Source organism: Platalea leucorodia (genome assembly GCF_965183815.1).
Source record: "Platalea leucorodia genome assembly, contig: HAP1_HAP1_SCAFFOLD_405, whole genome shotgun sequence".
Lineage (NCBI taxonomy): Eukaryota > Metazoa > Chordata > Aves > Pelecaniformes > Threskiornithidae > Platalea > Platalea leucorodia.
The window spans coordinates 18883-37078 of record NW_028121179.1 but is presented as its reverse complement, the minus strand read 5'-3'; positions in this window follow the sequence as shown (position 1 = coordinate 37078).

Below are 18196 nucleotides of genomic sequence, written 5' to 3'. Positions count from 1 at the left end.
CCTGCAGCGCTGACCCCTGCCTGCAGCCCTAATCCCTGCCTGCAGCCCTGACCCCTGCCTGCAGCCCTAATCCCTGCCTGCAGCCCTGACCCCTGCCTGCAGCCCTAACCCCTGCCTGCAGCGCTGACCCCTGCCTGCAGCCCTAATCCCTGCCTGCAGCCCTGACCCCTGCCTGCAGCCCTGACCCCTGCCTGCAGCCATAACCCCTGCCTGCAGCCCTAATCCCTGCCTGCAGCGCTGACCCCTGCCTGCAGCCCTAATCCCTGCCTGCAGCCCTAATCCCTGCCTGCAGCGCTGACCCCTGCCTGCAGCCCTAATCCCTGCCTGCAGCCCTAATCCCTGCCTGCAGCCCTGACCCCTGCCTGCAGCCCTGACCCCCTGCCTGCAGCCCTGACCCCTGCCGGCAGCCCTGACCCCTGCCTGCAGCCCTAATCCCTGCCTGCAGCCCTAATCCCTGCCTGCAGCCCTGACCCCTGCCTGCAGCCCTAATCCCTGCCTGCAGCCCTGACCCCTGCCTGCAGCGCTGACCCCTGCCTGCAGCCCTGACCCCTGCCTGCAGCGCTGACCCCTGCCTGCAGCCCTAATCCCTGCCTGCAGCCCTGACCCCTGCCTGCAGCCCTGACCCCTGCCTGCAGCGCTGACCCCTGCCTGCAGCCCTAATCCCTGCCTGCAGCCCTGACCCCTGCCTGCAGCCCTAATCCCTGCCTGCAGCCCTGACCCCTGCCTGCAGCCCTAATCCCTGCCTGCAGCCCTGACCCCTGCCTGCAGCCCTGACCCCTGCCTGCAGCCATAACCCCTGCCTGCAGCCCTAATCCCTGCCTGCAGCGCTGACCCCTGCCTGCAGCCCTAATCCCTGCCTGCAGCCCTAATCCCTGCCTGCAGCGCTGACCCCTGCCTGCAGCCCTAATCCCCTGCCTGCAGCCCTGACCCCTGCCTGCAGCCCTAATCCCTGCCTGCAGCCCTGACCCCTGCCTGCAGCCCTGACCCCTGCCTGCAGCCATAACCCCTGCCTGCAGCCCTAATCCCTGCCTGCAGCCCTGACCCCCTGCCTGCAGCCCTAATCCCTGCCTGCAGCGCTGACCCCTGCCTGCAGCCCTGACCCCTGCCTGCAGCCCTGACCCCTGCCTGCAGCCATAACCCCTGCCTGCAGCCCTAATCCCTGCCTGCAGCCCTGACCCCTGCCTGCAGCCCTAATCCCTGCCTGCAGCGCTGACCCCTGCCTGCAGCCCTGACCCCTGCCCGCAGCCCTGACCCCTGCCTGCAGCGCTGACCCCTGCCTGCAGCCCTGACCCCTGCCTGCAGCCCTAATCCCTGCCTGCAGCCCTAATCCCTGCCTGCAGCCCTGACCCCTGCCTGCAGCCATAACCCCTGCCTGCAGCCCTGACCCCTGCCTGCAGCGCTGACCCCTGCCTGCAGCCCTGACCCCTGCCTGCAGCCCTAATCCCTGCCTGCAGCGCTGACCCCTGCCTGCAGCGCTGACACCTGCCCGCAGCGCTGACCCCTGCCTGCAGCCCTAATCCCTGCCTGCAGCCCTGACCCCTGCCTGCAGCCCTGACCCCTGCCTGCAGCCCTAATCCCTGCCTGCAGCCCTGACCCCTGCCTGCAGCCCTGACCCCTGCCTGCAGCCCTAATCCCTGCCTGCAGCCCTGACCCCTGCCTGCAGCCCTAATCCCTGCCTGCAGCGCTGACCCCTGCCTGCAGCCCTGACCCCTGCCTGCAGCCCTGACCCCTGCCTGCAGCCCTGACCCCTGCCTGCAGCGCTGACCCCTGCCTGCAGCCCTAATCCCTGCCTGCAGCCCTGACCCCTGCCTGCAGCGCTGACCCCTGCCTGCAGCCCTGACCCCTGCCTGCAGCGCTGACCCCTGCCTGCAGCCCTGACCCCTGCCTGCAGCCCTAATCCCTGCCTGCAGCCCTGACCCCTGCCTGCAGCCCTAACCCCTGCCTGCAGCGCTGACCCCTGCCTGCAGCCCTAATCCCTGCCTGCAGCCCTGACCCCTGCCTGCAGCCCTGACCCCTGCCTGCAGCCATAACCCCTGCCTGCAGCCCTAATCCCTGCCTGCAGCGCTGACCCCTGCCTGCAGCCCTAATCCCTGCCTGCAGCCCTAATCCCTGCCTGCAGCGCTGACCCCTGCCTGCAGCCCTGACCCCTGCCTGCAGCCCTGACCCCTGCCTGCAGCCCTAATCCCTGCCTGCAGCCCTGACCCCTGCCTGCAGCCCTGACCCCTGCCCGCAGCCCTAATCCCTGCCTGCAGCCCTAATCCCTGCCTGCAGCCCTGACCCCTGCCGGCAGCCCTGACCCCTGCCTGCAGCCCTAATCCCTGCCTGCAGCCCTAATCCCTGCCTGCAGCCCTGACCCCTGCCTGCAGCGCTGACCCCTGCCTGCAGCCCTAATCCCTGCCTGCAGCCCTGACCCCTGCCTGCAGCCCTAACCCCTGCCTGCAGCGCTGACCCCTGCCTGCAGCCCTAATCCCTGCCTGCAGCCCTAATCCCTGCCTGCAGCCCTGACCCCTGCCTGCAGCCATAACCCCTGCCTGCAGCCCTAATCCCTGCCTGCAGCCCTGACCCCTGCCTGCAGCCCTGACCCCTGCCCGCAGCCCTGACCCCTGCCTGCAGCGCTGACCCCTGCCTGCAGCCCTAATCCCTGGCTGCAGCCATGACCCCTGCCTGCAGCCCTAACCCCTGCCTGCAGCCCTGACCCCTGCCTGCAGCCATAACCCCTGCCTGCAGCCCTAATCCCTGCCTGCAGCGCTGACCCCTGCCTGCAGCCCTGACCCCTGCCTGCAGCCCTGACCCCTGCCTGCAGCGCTGACCCCTGCCCGCAGCCCTAATCCCTGCCTGCAGCCCTGACCCCTGCCTGCAGCCCTGACCCCTGCCTGCAGCCCTAATCCCTGCCTGCAGCCCTGACCCCTGCCTGCAGCGCTGACCCCTGCCTGCAGCCCTGACCCCTGCCTGCAGCCCTGACCCCTGCCTGCAGCCATAACCCCTGCCTGCAGCCCTAATCCCTGCCTGCAGCCCTGACCCCTGCCTGCAGCCCTGACCCCTGCCTGCAGCCCTAATCCCTGCCTGCAGCCCTGACCCCTGCCTGCAGCCCTAACCCCTGCCTGCAGCGCTGACCCCTGCCTGCAGCCCTAATCCCTGCCTGCAGCCCTGACCCCTGCCTGCAGCCCTGACCCCTGCCTGCAGCCCTGACCCCTGCCTGCAGCCCTAATCCCTGCCTGCAGCGCTGACCCCTGCCTGCAGCCCTAATCCCTGCCTGCAGCCCTAATCCCTGCCTGCAGCGCTGACCCCTGCCTGCAGCCCTGACCCCTGCCTGCAGCCCTAATCCCTGCCTGCAGCCCTGACCCCTGCCTGCAGCCCTGACCCCTGCCTGCAGCCATAACCCCTGCCTGCAGCCCTAATCCGTGCCTGCAGCCCTGACCCCTGCCTGCAGCGCTGACCCCTGCCTGCAGCACTGACCCCTGCCTGCAGCCCTAATCCCTGCCTGCAGCGCTGACCCCTGCCTGCAGCCCTGACCCCTGCCTGCAGCCCTAATCCCTGCCTGCAGCCCTGACCCCTGCCTGCAGCCCTGACCCCTGCCTGCAGCGCTGACCCCTGCCTGCAGCCCTGACCCCTGCCTGCAGCGCTGACCCCTGCCTGCAGCCCTGACCCCTGCCTGCAGCGCTGACCCCTGCCTGCAGCCCTAATCCCTGCCTGCAGCCCTAATCCCTGCCTGCAGCCCTGACCCCTGCCTGCAGCGCTGACCCCTGCCTGCAGCCCTGACCCCTGCCTGCAGCGCTGACCCCTGCCTGCAGCCCTAATCCCTGCCTGCAGCCCTAATCCCTGCCTGCAGCCCTGACCCCTGCCTGCAGCCCTGACCCCTGCCTGCAGCGCTGACCCCTGCCTGCAGCCCTGACCCCTGCCTGCAGCGCTGACCCCTGCCTGCAGCGCTGACCCCTGCCTGCAGCCCTGACCCCTGCCTGCAGCGCTGACCCCTGCCTGCAGCCCTGACCCCTGCCTGCAGCGCTGACCCCTGCCTGCAGCCCTGACCCCTGCCTGCAGCCCTAATCCCTGCCTGCAGCCCTAATCCCTGCCTGCAGCCCTGACCCCTGCCTGCAGCGCTGACCCCTGCCTGCAGCCCTGACCCCTGCCTGCAGCCCTGACCCCTGCCTGCAGCGCTGACCCCTGCCTGCAGCCATAACCCCTGCCTGCAGCCCTAATCCCTGCCTGCAGCCCTAATCCCTGCCTGCAGCCCTGACTCCTGCCTGCAGCCCTGACCCCTGCCTGCAGCGCTGACCCCTGCCTGCAGCCCTGACCCCTGCCTGCAGCCATAACCCCTGCCTGCAGCCCTAATCCCTGCCTGCAGCGCTGACCCCTGCCTGCAGCCCTGACCCCTGCCTGCAGCCCTAATCCCTGCCTGCAGCGCTGACCCCTGCCTGCAGCCCTGACCCCTGCCTGCAGCCATAACCCCTGCCTGCAGCCCTAATCCCTGCCTGCAGCCCTAATCCCTGCCTGCAGCCCTGACTCCTGCCTGCAGCCCTGACCCCTGCCTGCAGCGCTGACCCCTGCCTGCAGCCCTGACCCCTGCCTGCAGCCATAACCCCTGCCTGCAGCCCTAATCCCTGCCTGCAGCGCTGACCCCTGCCTGCAGCCCTGACCCCTGCCTGCAGCCCTGACCCCTGCCTGCAGCCCTAATCCCTGCCTGCAGCCCTGACCCCTGCCTGCAGCCCTGACCCCTGCCTGCAGCCCTGACCCCTGCCTGCAGCCCTAATCCCTGCCTGCAGCCCTGACCCCTGCCTGCAGCCCTAACCCCTGCCTGCAGCGCTGACCCCTGCCTGCAGCCCTAATCCCTGCCTGCAGCCCTGACCCCTGCCTGCAGCCCTGACCCCTGCCTGCAGCCATAACCCCTGCCTGCAGCCCTAATCCCTGCCTGCAGCGCTGACCCCTGCCTGCAGCCCTAATCCCTGCCTGCAGCCCTAATCCCTGCCTGCAGCGCTGACCCCTGCCTGCAGCCCTAATCCCTGCCTGCAGCCCTAATCCCTGCCTGCAGCCCTGACCCCTGCCTGCAGCCCTGACCCCCGCCTGCAGCCCTGACCCCTGCCGGCAGCCCTGACCCCTGCCTGCAGCCCTAATCCCTGCCTGCAGCCCTAATCCCTGCCTGCAGCCCTGACCCCTGCCTGCAGCCCTAATCCCTGCCTGCAGCCCTAATCCCTGCCTGCAGCCCTGACCCCTGCCTGCAGCGCTGACCCCTGCCTGCAGCCCTGACCCCTGCCTGCAGCGCTGACCCCTGCCTGCAGCCCTAATCCCTGCCTGCAGCCCTGACCCCTGCCTGCAGCCCTGACCCCTGCCTGCAGCGCTGACCCCTGCCTGCAGCCCTAATCCCTGCCTGCAGCCCTGACCCCTGCCTGCAGCCCTAATCCCTGCCTGCAGCCCTGACCCCTGCCTGCAGCCCTAATCCCTGCCTGCAGCCCTGACCCCTGCCTGCAGCCCTAATCCCTGCCTGCAGCCCTGACCCCTGCCTGCAGCCCTGACCCCTGCCTGCAGCCATAACCCCTGCCTGCAGCCCTAATCCCTGCCTGCAGCGCTGACCCCTGCCTGCAGCCCTAATCCCTGCCTGCAGCCCTAATCCCTGCCTGCAGCCCTGACCCCTGCCTGCAGCCCTAATCCCTGCCTGCAGCCCTAATCCCTGCCTGCAGCCCTGACCCCTGCCTGCAGCCCTGACCCCTGCCTGCAGCCATAACCCCTGCCTGCAGCCCTAATCCCTGCCTGCAGCCCTGACCCCTGCCTGCAGCCCTAATCCCTGCCTGCAGCGCTGACCCCTGCCTGCAGCCCTGACCCCTGCCCGCAGCCCTGACCCCTGCCTGCAGCGCTGACCCCTGCCTGCAGCCCTGACCCCTGCCTGCAGCCCTGACCCCTGCCTGCAGCCCTAATCCCTGCCTGCAGCCCTGACCCCTGCCTGCAGCCCTGACCCCTGCCCGCAGCCCTAATCCCTGCCTGCAGCCCTAATCCCTGCCTGCAGCCCTGACCCCTGCCGGCAGCCCTAATCCCTGCCTGCAGCCCTAATCCCTGCCTGCAGCCCTGACCCCTGCCTGCAGCCATAACCCCTGCCTGCAGCCCTAATCCCTGCCTGCAGCGCTGACCCCTGCCTGCAGCGCTGACCCCTGCCTGCAGCCCTAACCCCTGCCTGCAGCCCTGACCCCTGCCTGCAGCCCTGACCCCTGCCCGCAGCCCTAATCCCTGCCTGCAGCCCTGACCCCTGCCTGCAGCCCTGACCCCTGCCTGCAGCCCTAATCCCTGCCTGCAGCCCTAATCCCTGCCTGCAGCCCTGACCCCTGCCTGCAGCCCTAATCCCTGCCTGCAGCCCTGACCCCTGCCTGCAGCGCTGACCCCTGCCTGCAGCCCTGACCCCTGCCCGCAGCCCTAATCCCTGCCTGCAGCCCTAACCCCTGCCCGCAGCCCTGACCCCTGCCTGCAGCGCTGACCCCTGCCTGCAGCCCTGACCCCTGCCTGCAGCCCTAATCCCTGCCTGCAGCGCTGACCCCTGCCTGCAGCGCTGACACCTGCCCGCAGCGCTGACCCCTGCCTGCAGCCCTAATCCCTGCCTGCAGCCCTGACCCCTGCCTGCAGCCCTAATCCCTGCCTGCAGCCCTGACCCCTGCCTGCAGCCCTGACCCCTGCCTGCAGCCCTAATCCCTGCCTGCAGCCCTGACCCCTGCCTGCAGCCCTAATCCCTGCCTGCAGCGCTGACCCCTGCCTGCAGCCCTGACCCCTGCCTGCAGCCCTGACCCCTGCCTGCAGCGCTGACCCCTGCCTGCAGCCCTAATCCCTGCCTGCAGCCCTAATCCCTGCCTGCAGCCCTGACCCCTGCCTGCAGCGCTGACCCCTGCCTGCAGCCCTGACCCCTGCCTGCAGCGCTGACCCCTGCCTGCAGCCCTAATCCCTGCCTGCAGCCCTGACCCCTGCCTGCAGCCCTAACCCCTGCCTGCAGCGCTGACCCCTGCCTGCAGCCCTAATCCCTGCCTGCAGCCCTAATCCCTGCCTGCAGCCCTGACCCCTGCCTGCAGCCCTAACCCCTGCCTGCAGCCCTAACCCCTGCCTGCAGCCCTGACCCCTGCCTGCAGCCCTGACCCCTGCCTGCAGCCATAACCCCTGCCTGCAGCCCTAATCCCTGCCTGCAGCGCTGACCCCTGCCTGCAGCCCTAATCCCTGCCTGCAGCCCTAATCCCTGCCTGCAGCGCTGACCCCTGCCTGCAGCCCTGACCCCTGCCTGCAGCCCTAATCCCTGCCTGCAGCCCTGACCCCTGCCTGCAGCCCTGACCCCTGCCCGCAGCCCTAATCCCTGCCTGCAGCCCTAATCCCTGCCTGCAGCCCTGACCCCTGCCGGCAGCCCTGACCCCTGCCTGCAGCCCTAATCCCTGCCTGCAGCCCTAATCCCTGCCTGCAGCCCTGACCCCTGCCTGCAGCGCTGACCCCTGCCTGCAGCCCTAATCCCTGCCTGCAGCCATAACCCCTGCCTGCAGCCCTGACCCCTGCCTGCAGCCCTGACCCCTGCCTGCAGCCATAACCCCTGCCTGCAGCCCTGACCCCTGCCTGCAGCCCTGACCCCTGCCTGCAGCGCTGACCCCTGCCTGCAGCCCTAATCCCTGCCTGCAGCCCTAATCCCTGCCTGCAGCCCTGACCCCTGCCTGCAGCCATAACCCCTGCCTGCAGCCCTAATCCCTGCCTGCAGCCCTGACCCCTGCCTGCAGCCCTGACCCCTGCCCGCAGCCCTGACCCCTGCCTGCAGCGCTGACCCCTGCCTGCAGCCCTAATCCCTGGCTGCAGCCATGACCCCTGCCTGCAGCCCTAACCCCTGCCTGCAGCCCTGACCCCTGCCTGCAGCCATAACCCCTGCCTGCAGCCCTAATCCCTGCCTGCAGCGCTGACCCCTGCCTGCAGCCCTGACCCCTGCCTGCAGCCCTGACCCCTGCCTGCAGCGCTGACCCCTGCCCGCAGCCCTAATCCCTGCCTGCAGCCCTGACCCCTGCCTGCAGCCCTGACCCCTGCCTGCAGCCCTAATCCCTGCCTGCAGCCCTGACCCCTGCCTGCAGCCCTGACCCCTGCCTGCAGCCCTGACCCCTGCCTGCAGCCCTGACCCCTGCCTGCAGCCATAACCCCTGCCTGCAGCCCTAATCCCTGCCTGCAGCCCTGACCCCTGCCTGCAGCCCTGACCCCTGCCTGCAGCCCTAATCCCTGCCTGCAGCCCTGACCCCTGCCTGCAGCCCTAACCCCTGCCTGCAGCGCTGACCCCTGCCTGCAGCCCTAATCCCTGCCTGCAGCCCTGACCCCTGCCTGCAGCCCTGACCCCTGCCTGCAGCCCTGACCCCTGCCTGCAGCCCTAATCCCTGCCTGCAGCGCTGACCCCTGCCTGCAGCCCTAATCCCTGCCTGCAGCCCTAATCCCTGCCTGCAGCGCTGACCCCTGCCTGCAGCCCTGACCCCTGCCTGCAGCCCTAATCCCTGCCTGCAGCCCTGACCCCTGCCTGCAGCCCTGACCCCTGCCTGCAGCCATAACCCCTGCCTGCAGCCCTAATCCGTGCCTGCAGCCCTGACCCCTGCCTGCAGCGCTGACCCCTGCCTGCAGCACTGACCCCTGCCTGCAGCCCTAATCCCTGCCTGCAGCGCTGACCCCTGCCTGCAGCCCTGACCCCTGCCTGCAGCCCTAATCCCTGCCTGCAGCCCTGACCCCTGCCTGCAGCCCTGACCCCTGCCTGCAGCGCTGACCCCTGCCTGCAGCCCTGACCCCTGCCTGCAGCGCTGACCCCTGCCTGCAGCCCTGACCCCTGCCTGCAGCGCTGACCCCTGCCTGCAGCCCTAATCCCTGCCTGCAGCCCTAATCCCTGCCTGCAGCCCTGACCCCTGCCTGCAGCCCTGACCCCTGCCTGCAGCCCTGACCCCTGCCTGCAGCCCTAATCCCTGCCTGCAGCCCTAATCCCTGCCTGCAGCCCTAATCCCTGCCTGCAGCCCTGACCCCTGCCTGCAGCCCTGACCCCTGCCTGCAGCGCTGACCCCTGCCTGCAGCCCTGACCCCTGCCTGCAGCGCTGACCCCTGCCTGCAGCGCTGACCCCTGCCTGCAGCCCTGACCCCTGCCTGCAGCGCTGACCCCTGCCTGCAGCCCTGACCCCTGCCTGCAGCGCTGACCCCTGCCTGCAGCCCTGACCCCTGCCTGCAGCCCTGACCCCTGCCCGCAGCCCTGACCCCTGCCTGCAGCCATAACCCCTGCCTGCAGCCCTGACCCCTGCCTGCAGCCCTAATCCCTGCCTGCAGCCCTGACCCCTGCCTGCAGCCCTGACCCCTGCCTGCAGCCATAACCCCTGCCTGCAGCCCTAATCCCTGCCTGCAGCCCTAATCCCTGCCTGCAGCCCTGACTCCTGCCTGCAGCCCTGACCCCTGCCTGCAGCGCTGACCCCTGCCTGCAGCCCTGACCCCTGCCTGCAGCCATAACCCCTGCCTGCAGCCCTAATCCCTGCCTGCAGCGCTGACCCCTGCCTGCAGCCCTGACCCCTGCCTGCAGCCCTAATCCCTGCCTGCAGCGCTGACCCCTGCCTGCAGCCCTGACCCCTGCCTGCAGCCATAACCCCTGCCTGCAGCCCTAATCCCTGCCTGCAGCCCTAATCCCTGCCTGCAGCCCTGACTCCTGCCTGCAGCCCTGACCCCTGCCTGCAGCGCTGACCCCTGCCTGCAGCCCTGACCCCTGCCTGCAGCCATAACCCCTGCCTGCAGCCCTAATCCCTGCCTGCAGCGCTGACCCCTGCCTGCAGCCCTGACCCCTGCCTGCAGCGCTGACCCCTGCCTGCAGCCCTAATCCCTGCCTGCAGCCCTGACCCCTGCCTGCAGCCCTGACCCCTGCCTGCAGCCCTGACCCCTGCCTGCAGCCCTAATCCCTGCCTGCAGCCCTGACCCCTGCCTGCAGCCCTAACCCCTGCCTGCAGCGCTGACCCCTGCCTGCAGCCCTAATCCCTGCCTGCAGCCCTGACCCCTGCCTGCAGCCCTGACCCCTGCCTGCAGCCATAACCCCTGCCTGCAGCCCTAATCCCTGCCTGCAGCGCTGACCCCTGCCTGCAGCCCTAATCCCTGCCTGCAGCCCTAATCCCTGCCTGCAGCGCTGACCCCTGCCTGCAGCCCTAATCCCTGCCTGCAGCCCTAATCCCTGCCTGCAGCCCTGACCCCTGCCTGCAGCCCTGACCCCCGCCTGCAGCCCTGACCCCTGCCGGCAGCCCTGACCCCTGCCTGCAGCCCTAATCCCTGCCTGCAGCCCTAATCCCTGCCTGCAGCCCTGACCCCTGCCTGCAGCCCTAATCCCTGCCTGCAGCCCTAATCCCTGCCTGCAGCCCTGACCCCTGCCTGCAGCGCTGACCCCTGCCTGCAGCCCTGACCCCTGCCTGCAGCGCTGACCCCTGCCTGCAGCCCTAATCCCTGCCTGCAGCCCTGACCCCTGCCTGCAGCCCTGACCCCTGCCTGCAGCGCTGACCCCTGCCTGCAGCCCTAATCCCTGCCTGCAGCCCTGACCCCTGCCTGCAGCCCTAATCCCTGCCTGCAGCCCTGACCCCTGCCTGCAGCCCTAATCCCTGCCTGCAGCCCTGACCCCTGCCTGCAGCCCTAATCCCTGCCTGCAGCCCTGACCCCTGCCTGCAGCCCTGACCCCTGCCTGCAGCCATAACCCCTGCCTGCAGCCCTAATCCCTGCCTGCAGCGCTGACCCCTGCCTGCAGCCCTAATCCCTGCCTGCAGCCCTAATCCCTGCCTGCAGCGCTGACCCCTGCCTGCAGCCCTAATCCCTGCCTGCAGCCCTGACCCCTGCCTGCAGCCCTAATCCCTGCCTGCAGCCCTGACCCCTGCCTGCAGCCCTGACCCCTGCCTGCAGCCATAACCCCTGCCTGCAGCCCTAATCCCTGCCTGCAGCCCTGACCCCTGCCTGCAGCCCTAATCCCTGCCTGCAGCGCTGACCCCTGCCTGCAGCCCTGACCCCTGCCCGCAGCCCTGACCCCTGCCTGCAGCGCTGACCCCTGCCTGCAGCCCTGACCCCTGCCTGCAGCCCTAATCCCTGCCTGCAGCCCTAATCCCTGCCTGCAGCCCTGACCCCTGCCTGCAGCCATAACCCCTGCCTGCAGCCCTAATCCCTGCCTGCAGCGCTGACCCCTGCCTGCAGCGCTGACCCCTGCCTGCAGCCCTAACCCCTGCCTGCAGCCCTGACCCCTGCCTGCAGCCCTGACCCCTGCCTGCAGCCCTGACCCCTGCCCGCAGCCCTAATCCCTGCCTGCAGCCCTGACCCCTGCCTGCAGCCCTGACCCCTGCCTGCAGCCCTAATCCCTGCCTGCAGCCCTAATCCCTGCCTGCAGCCCTGACCCCTGCCTGCAGCCCTAATCCCTGCCTGCAGCCCTGACCCCTGCCTGCAGCGCTGACCCCTGCCTGCAGCCCTGACCCCTGCCCGCAGCCCTAATCCCTGCCTGCAGCCCTAACCCCTGCCCGCAGCCCTGACCCCTGCCTGCAGCGCTGACCCCTGCCTGCAGCCCTGACCCCTGCCTGCAGCCCTAATCCCTGCCTGCAGCGCTGACCCCTGCCTGCAGCGCTGACACCTGCCCGCAGCGCTGACCCCTGCCTGCAGCCCTAATCCCTGCCTGCAGCCCTGACCCCTGCCTGCAGCCCTAATCCCTGCCTGCAGCCCTGACCCCTGCCTGCAGCCCTGACCCCTGCCTGCAGCCCTAATCCCTGCCTGCAGCCCTGACCCCTGCCTGCAGCCCTAATCCCTGCCTGCAGCGCTGACCCCTGCCTGCAGCCCTGACCCCTGCCTGCAGCCCTGACCCCTGCCTGCAGCCCTGACCCCTGCCTGCAGCGCTGACCCCTGCCTGCAGCCCTAATCCCTGCCTGCAGCCCTAATCCCTGCCTGCAGCCCTGACCCCTGCCTGCAGCGCTGACCCCTGCCTGCAGCCCTGACCCCTGCCTGCAGCGCTGACCCCTGCCTGCAGCCCTGACCCCTGCCTGCAGCCATAACCCCTGCCTGCAGCCCTAATCCCTGCCTGCAGCCCTGACCCCTGCCTGCAGCCCTGACCCCTGCCTGCAGCCCTAATCCCTGCCTGCAGCCCTGACCCCTGCCTGCAGCCCTAACCCCTGCCTGCAGCGCTGACCCCTGCCTGCAGCCCTAATCCCTGCCTGCAGCCCTGACCCCTGCCTGCAGCCCTGACCCCTGCCTGCAGCCCTAATCCCTGCCTGCAGCGCTGACCCCTGCCTGCAGCCCTAATCCCTGCCTGCAGCCCTAATCCCTGCCTGCAGCGCTGACCCCTGCCTGCAGCCCTGACCCCTGCCTGCAGCCCTAATCCCTGCCTGCAGCCCTGACCCCTGCCTGCAGCCCTGACCCCTGCCTGCAGCCATAACCCCTGCCTGCAGCCCTAATCCGTGCCTGCAGCCCTGACCCCTGCCTGCAGCGCTGACCCCTGCCTGCAGCACTGACCCCTGCCTGCAGCCCTAATCCCTGCCTGCAGCGCTGACCCCTGCCTGCAGCCCTGACCCCTGCCTGCAGCCCTAATCCCTGCCTGCAGCCCTGACCCCTGCCTGCAGCCCTGACCCCTGCCTGCAGCGCTGACCCCTGCCTGCAGCCCTGACCCCTGCCTGCAGCGCTGACCCCTGCCTGCAGCCCTGACCCCTGCCTGCAGCGCTGACCCCTGCCTGCAGCCCTAATCCCTGCCTGCAGCCCTGACCCCTGCCTGCAGCCCTGACCCCTGCCTGCAGCCCTAATCCCTGCCTGCAGCCCTAATCCCTGCCTGCAGCCCTAATCCCTGCCTGCAGCCCTGACCCCTGCCTGCAGCCCTGACCCCTGCCTGCAGCGCTGACCCCTGCCTGCAGCCCTGACCCCTGCCTGCAGCGCTGACCCCTGCCTGCAGCGCTGACCCCTGCCTGCAGCCCTGACCCCTGCCTGCAGCGCTGACCCCTGCCTGCAGCCCTAACCCCTGCCTGCAGCGCTGACCCCTGCCTGCAGCCCTGACCCCTGCCTGCAGCCCTGACCCCTGCCCGCAGCCCTGACCCCTGCCTGCAGCCATAACCCCTGCCTGCAGCCCTGACCCCTGCCTGCAGCCCTAATCCCTGCCTGCAGCCCTGACCCCTGCCTGCAGCCCTGACCCCTGCCTGCAGCCATAACCCCTGCCTGCAGCCCTAATCCCTGCCTGCAGCCCTAATCCCTGCCTGCAGCCCTGACTCCTGCCTGCAGCCCTGACCCCTGCCTGCAGCGCTGACCCCTGCCTGCAGCCCTGACCCCTGCCTGCAGCCATAACCCCTGCCTGCAGCCCTAATCCCTGCCTGCAGCGCTGACCCCTGCCTGCAGCCCTGACCCCTGCCTGCAGCCCTAATCCCTGCCTGCAGCGCTGACCCCTGCCTGCAGCCCTGACCCCTGCCTGCAGCCATAACCCCTGCCTGCAGCCCTAATCCCTGCCTGCAGCCCTAATCCCTGCCTGCAGCCCTGACTCCTGCCTGCAGCCCTGACCCCTGCCTGCAGCGCTGACCCCTGCCTGCAGCCCTGACCCCTGCCTGCAGCCATAACCCCTGCCTGCAGCCCTAATCCCTGCCTGCAGCGCTGACCCCTGCCTGCAGCCCTGACCCCTGCCTGCAGCCCTGACCCCTGCCTGCAGCCCTAATCCCTGCCTGCAGCCCTGACCCCTGCCTGCAGCCCTGACCCCTGCCTGCAGCCCTAATCCCTGCCTGCAGCCCTGACCCCTGCCTGCAGCCCTAACCCCTGCCTGCAGCGCTGACCCCTGCCTGCAGCCCTAATCCCTGCCTGCAGCCCTGACCCCTGCCTGCAGCCCTGACCCCTGCCTGCAGCCATAACCCCTGCCTGCAGCCCTAATCCCTGCCTGCAGCGCTGACCCCTGCCTGCAGCCCTGACCCCTGCCTGCAGCCCTGACCCCTGCCTGCAGCCCTGACCCCTGCCTGCAGCGCTGACCCCTGCCTGCAGCCCTAATCCCTGCCTGCAGCCCTGACCCCTGCCTGCAGCCCTAACCCCTGCCTGCAGCGCTGACCCCTGCCTGCAGCCCTAATCCCTGCCTGCAGCCCTGACCCCTGCCTGCAGCCCTGACCCCTGCCTGCAGCCATAACCCCTGCCTGCAGCCCTAATCCCTGCCTGCAGCGCTGACCCCTGCCTGCAGCCCTAATCCCTGCCTGCAGCCCTAATCCCTGCCTGCAGCGCTGACCCCTGCCTGCAGCCCTAATCCCTGCCTGCAGCCCTAATCCCTGCCTGCAGCCCTGACCCCTGCCTGCAGCCCTGACCCCCGCCTGCAGCCCTGACCCCTGCCGGCAGCCCTGACCCCTGCCTGCAGCCCTAATCCCTGCCTGCAGCCCTAATCCCTGCCTGCAGCCCTGACCCCTGCCTGCAGCCCTAATCCCTGCCTGCAGCCCTAATCCCTGCCTGCAGCCCTGACCCCTGCCTGCAGCGCTGACCCCTGCCTGCAGCCCTGACCCCTGCCTGCAGCGCTGACCCCTGCCTGCAGCCCTAATCCCTGCCTGCAGCCCTGACCCCTGCCTGCAGCCCTGACCCCTGCCTGCAGCGCTGACCCCTGCCTGCAGCCCTAATCCCTGCCTGCAGCCCTGACCCCTGCCTGCAGCCCTAATCCCTGCCTGCAGCCCTGACCCCTGCCTGCAGCCCTAATCCCTGCCTGCAGCCCTGACCCCTGCCTGCAGCCCTAATCCCTGCCTGCAGCCCTGACCCCTGCCTGCAGCCCTGACCCCTGCCTGCAGCCATAACCCCTGCCTGCAGCCCTAATCCCTGCCTGCAGCGCTGACCCCTGCCTGCAGCCCTAATCCCTGCCTGCAGCCCTAATCCCTGCCTGCAGCGCTGACCCCTGCCTGCAGCCCTAATCCCTGCCTGCAGCCCTGACCCCTGCCTGCAGCCCTAATCCCTGCCTGCAGCCCTGACCCCTGCCTGCAGCCCTGACCCCTGCCTGCAGCCATAACCCCTGCCTGCAGCCCTAATCCCTGCCTGCAGCCCTGACCCCTGCCTGCAGCCCTAATCCCTGCCTGCAGCGCTGACCCCTGCCTGCAGCCCTGACCCCTGCCCGCAGCCCTGACCCCTGCCTGCAGCGCTGACCCCTGCCTGCAGCCCTGACCCCTGCCTGCAGCCCTAATCCCTGCCTGCAGCCCTAATCCCTGCCTGCAGCCCTGACCCCTGCCTGCAGCCATAACCCCTGCCTGCAGCCCTAATCCCTGCCTGCAGCGCTGACCCCTGCCTGCAGCGCTGACCCCTGCCTGCAGCCCTAACCCCTGCCTGCAGCCCTGACCCCTGCCTGCAGCCCTGACCCCTGCCCGCAGCCCTAATCCCTGCCTGCAGCCCTGACCCCTGCCTGCAGCCCTGACCCCTGCCTGCAGCCCTAATCCCTGCCTGCAGCCCTAATCCCTGCCTGCAGCCCTGACCCCTGCCTGCAGCCCTAATCCCTGCCTGCAGCCCTGACCCCTGCCTGCAGCGCTGACCCCTGCCTGCAGCCCTGACCCCTGCCCGCAGCCCTAATCCCTGCCTGCAGCCCTAACCCCTGCCCGCAGCCCTGACCCCTGCCTGCAGCGCTGACCCCTGCCTGCAGCCCTGACCCCTGCCTGCAGCCCTAATCCCTGCCTGCAGCGCTGACCCCTGCCTGCAGCGCTGACACCTGCCCGCAGCGCTGACCCCTGCCTGCAGCCCTAATCCCTGCCTGCAGCCCTGACCCCTGCCTGCAGCCCTAATCCCTGCCTGCAGCCCTGACCCCTGCCTGCAGCCCTGACCCCTGCCTGCAGCCCTAATCCCTGCCTGCAGCCCTGACCCCTGCCTGCAGCCCTAATCCCTGCCTGCAGCGCTGACCCCTGCCTGCAGCCCTGACCCCTGCCTGCAGCCCTGACCCCTGCCTGCAGCCCTGACCCCTGCCTGCAGCGCTGACCCCTGCCTGCAGCCCTAATCCCTGCCTGCAGCCCTAATCCCTGCCTGCAGCCCTGACCCCTGCCTGCAGCGCTGACCCCTGCCTGCAGCCCTGACCCCTGCCTGCAGCGCTGACCCCTGCCTGCAGCCCTAATCCCTGCCTGCAGCCCTGACCCCTGCCTGCAGCCCTGACCCCTGCCTGCAGCCATAACCCCTGCCTGCAGCCCTAATCCCTGCCTGCAGCGCTGACCCCTGCCTGCAGCCCTAATCCCTGCCTGCAGCCCTAATCCCTGCCTGCAGCGCTGACCCCTGCCTGCAGCCCTGACCCCTGCCTGCAGCCCTGACCCCTGCCTGCAGCCCTAATCCCTGCCTGCAGCCCTGACCCCTGCCTGCAGCCCTGACCCCTGCCCGCAGCCCTAATCCCTGCCTGCAGCCCTAATCCCTGCCTGCAGCCCTGACCCCTGCCGGCAGCCCTGACCCCTGCCTGCAGCCCTAATCCCTGCCTGCAGCCCTAATCCCTGCCTGCAGCCCTGACCCCTGCCTGCAGCGCTGACCCCTGCCTGCAGCCCTAATCCCTGCCTGCAGCCCTGACCCCTGCCTGCAGCCCTAACCCCTGCCTGCAGCGCTGACCCCTGCCTGCAGCCCTAATCCCTGCCTGCAGCCCTAATCCCTGCCTGCAGCCCTGACCCCTGCCTGCAGCCATAACCCCTGCCTGCAGCCCTAATCCCTGCCTGCAGCCCTGACCCCTGCCTGCAGCCCTGACCCCTGCCCGCAGCCCTGACCCCTGCCTGCAGCGCTGACCCCTGCCTGCAGCCCTAATCCCTGGCTGCAGCCATGACCCCTGCCTGCAGCCCTAACCCCTGCCTGCAGCCCTGACCCCTGCCTGCAGCCATAACCCCTGCCTGCAGCCCTGACCCCTGCCTGCAGCCCTGACCCCTGCCTGCAGCCCTGACCCCTGCCTGCAGCGCTGACCCCTGCCCGCAGCCCTAATCCCTGCCTGCAGCCCTGACCCCTGCCTGCAGCCCTGACCCCTGCCTGCAGCCCTAATCCCTGCCTGCAGCCCTGACCCCTGCCTGCAGCGCTGACCCCTGCCTGCAGCCCTGACCCCCGCCTGCAGCCCTGACCCCTGCCGGCAGCCCTGACCCCTGCCTGCAGCCCTAATCCCTGCCTGCAGCCCTAATCCCTGCCTGCAGCCCTGACCCCTGCCTGCAGCCCTAATCCGTGCCTGCAGCCCTGACCCCTGCCTGCAGCGCTGACCCCTGCCTGCAGCACTGACCCCTGCCTGCAGCCCTAATCCCTGCCTGCAGCGCTGACCCCTGCCTGCAGCCCTGACCCCTGCCTGCAGCCCTAATCCCTGCCTGCAGCCCTGACCCCTGCCTGCAGCCCTGACCCCTGCCTGCAGCGCTGACCCCTGCCTGCAGCCCTGACCCCTGCCTGCAGCGCTGACCCCTGCCTGCAGCCCTGACCCCTGCCTGCAGCGCTGACCCCTGCCTGCAGCCCTAATCCCTGCCTGCAGCCCTAATCCCTGCCTGCAGCCCTGACCCCTGCCTGCAGCCCTGACCCCTGCCTGCAGCCCTGACCCCTGCCTGCAGCCCTAATCCCTGCCTGCAGCCCTAATCCCTGCCTGCAGCCCTAATCCCTGCCTGCAGCCCTGACCCCTGCCTGCAGCGCTGACCCCTGCCTGCAGCCCTGACCCCTGCCTGCAGCGCTGACCCCTGCCTGCAGCGCTGACCCCTGCCTGCAGCCCTGACCCCTGCCTGCAGCGCTGACCCCTGCCTGCAGCCCTGACCCCTGCCTGCAGCGCTGACCCCTGCCTGCAGCCCTGACCCCTGCCCGCAGCCCTGACCCCTGCCTGCAGCCATAACCCCTGCCTGCAGCCCTGACCCCTGCCTGCAGCCCTAATCCCTGCCTGCAGCCCTGACCCCTGCCTGCAGCCCTGACCCCTGCCTGCAGCCATAACCCCTGCCTGCAGCCCTAATCCCTGCCTGCAGCGCTGACCCCTGCCTGCAGCCCTAATCCCTGCCTGCAGCCCTAATCCCTGCCTGCAGCGCTGACCCCTGCCTGCAGCCCTAATCCCTGCCTGCAGCCCTGACCCCTGCCTGCAGCCCTGACCCCTGCCTGCAGCCCTGACCCCTGCCTGCAGCCCTAATCCCTGCCTGCAGCGCTGACCCCTGCCTGCAGCCCTGACCCCTGCCTGCAGCCCTGACCCCTGCCTGCAGCCCTGACCCCTGCCTGCAGCGCTGACCCCTGCCTGCAGCCCTAATCCCTGCCTGCAGCGCTGACCCCTGCCTGCAGCGCTGACCCCTGCCTGCAGCCC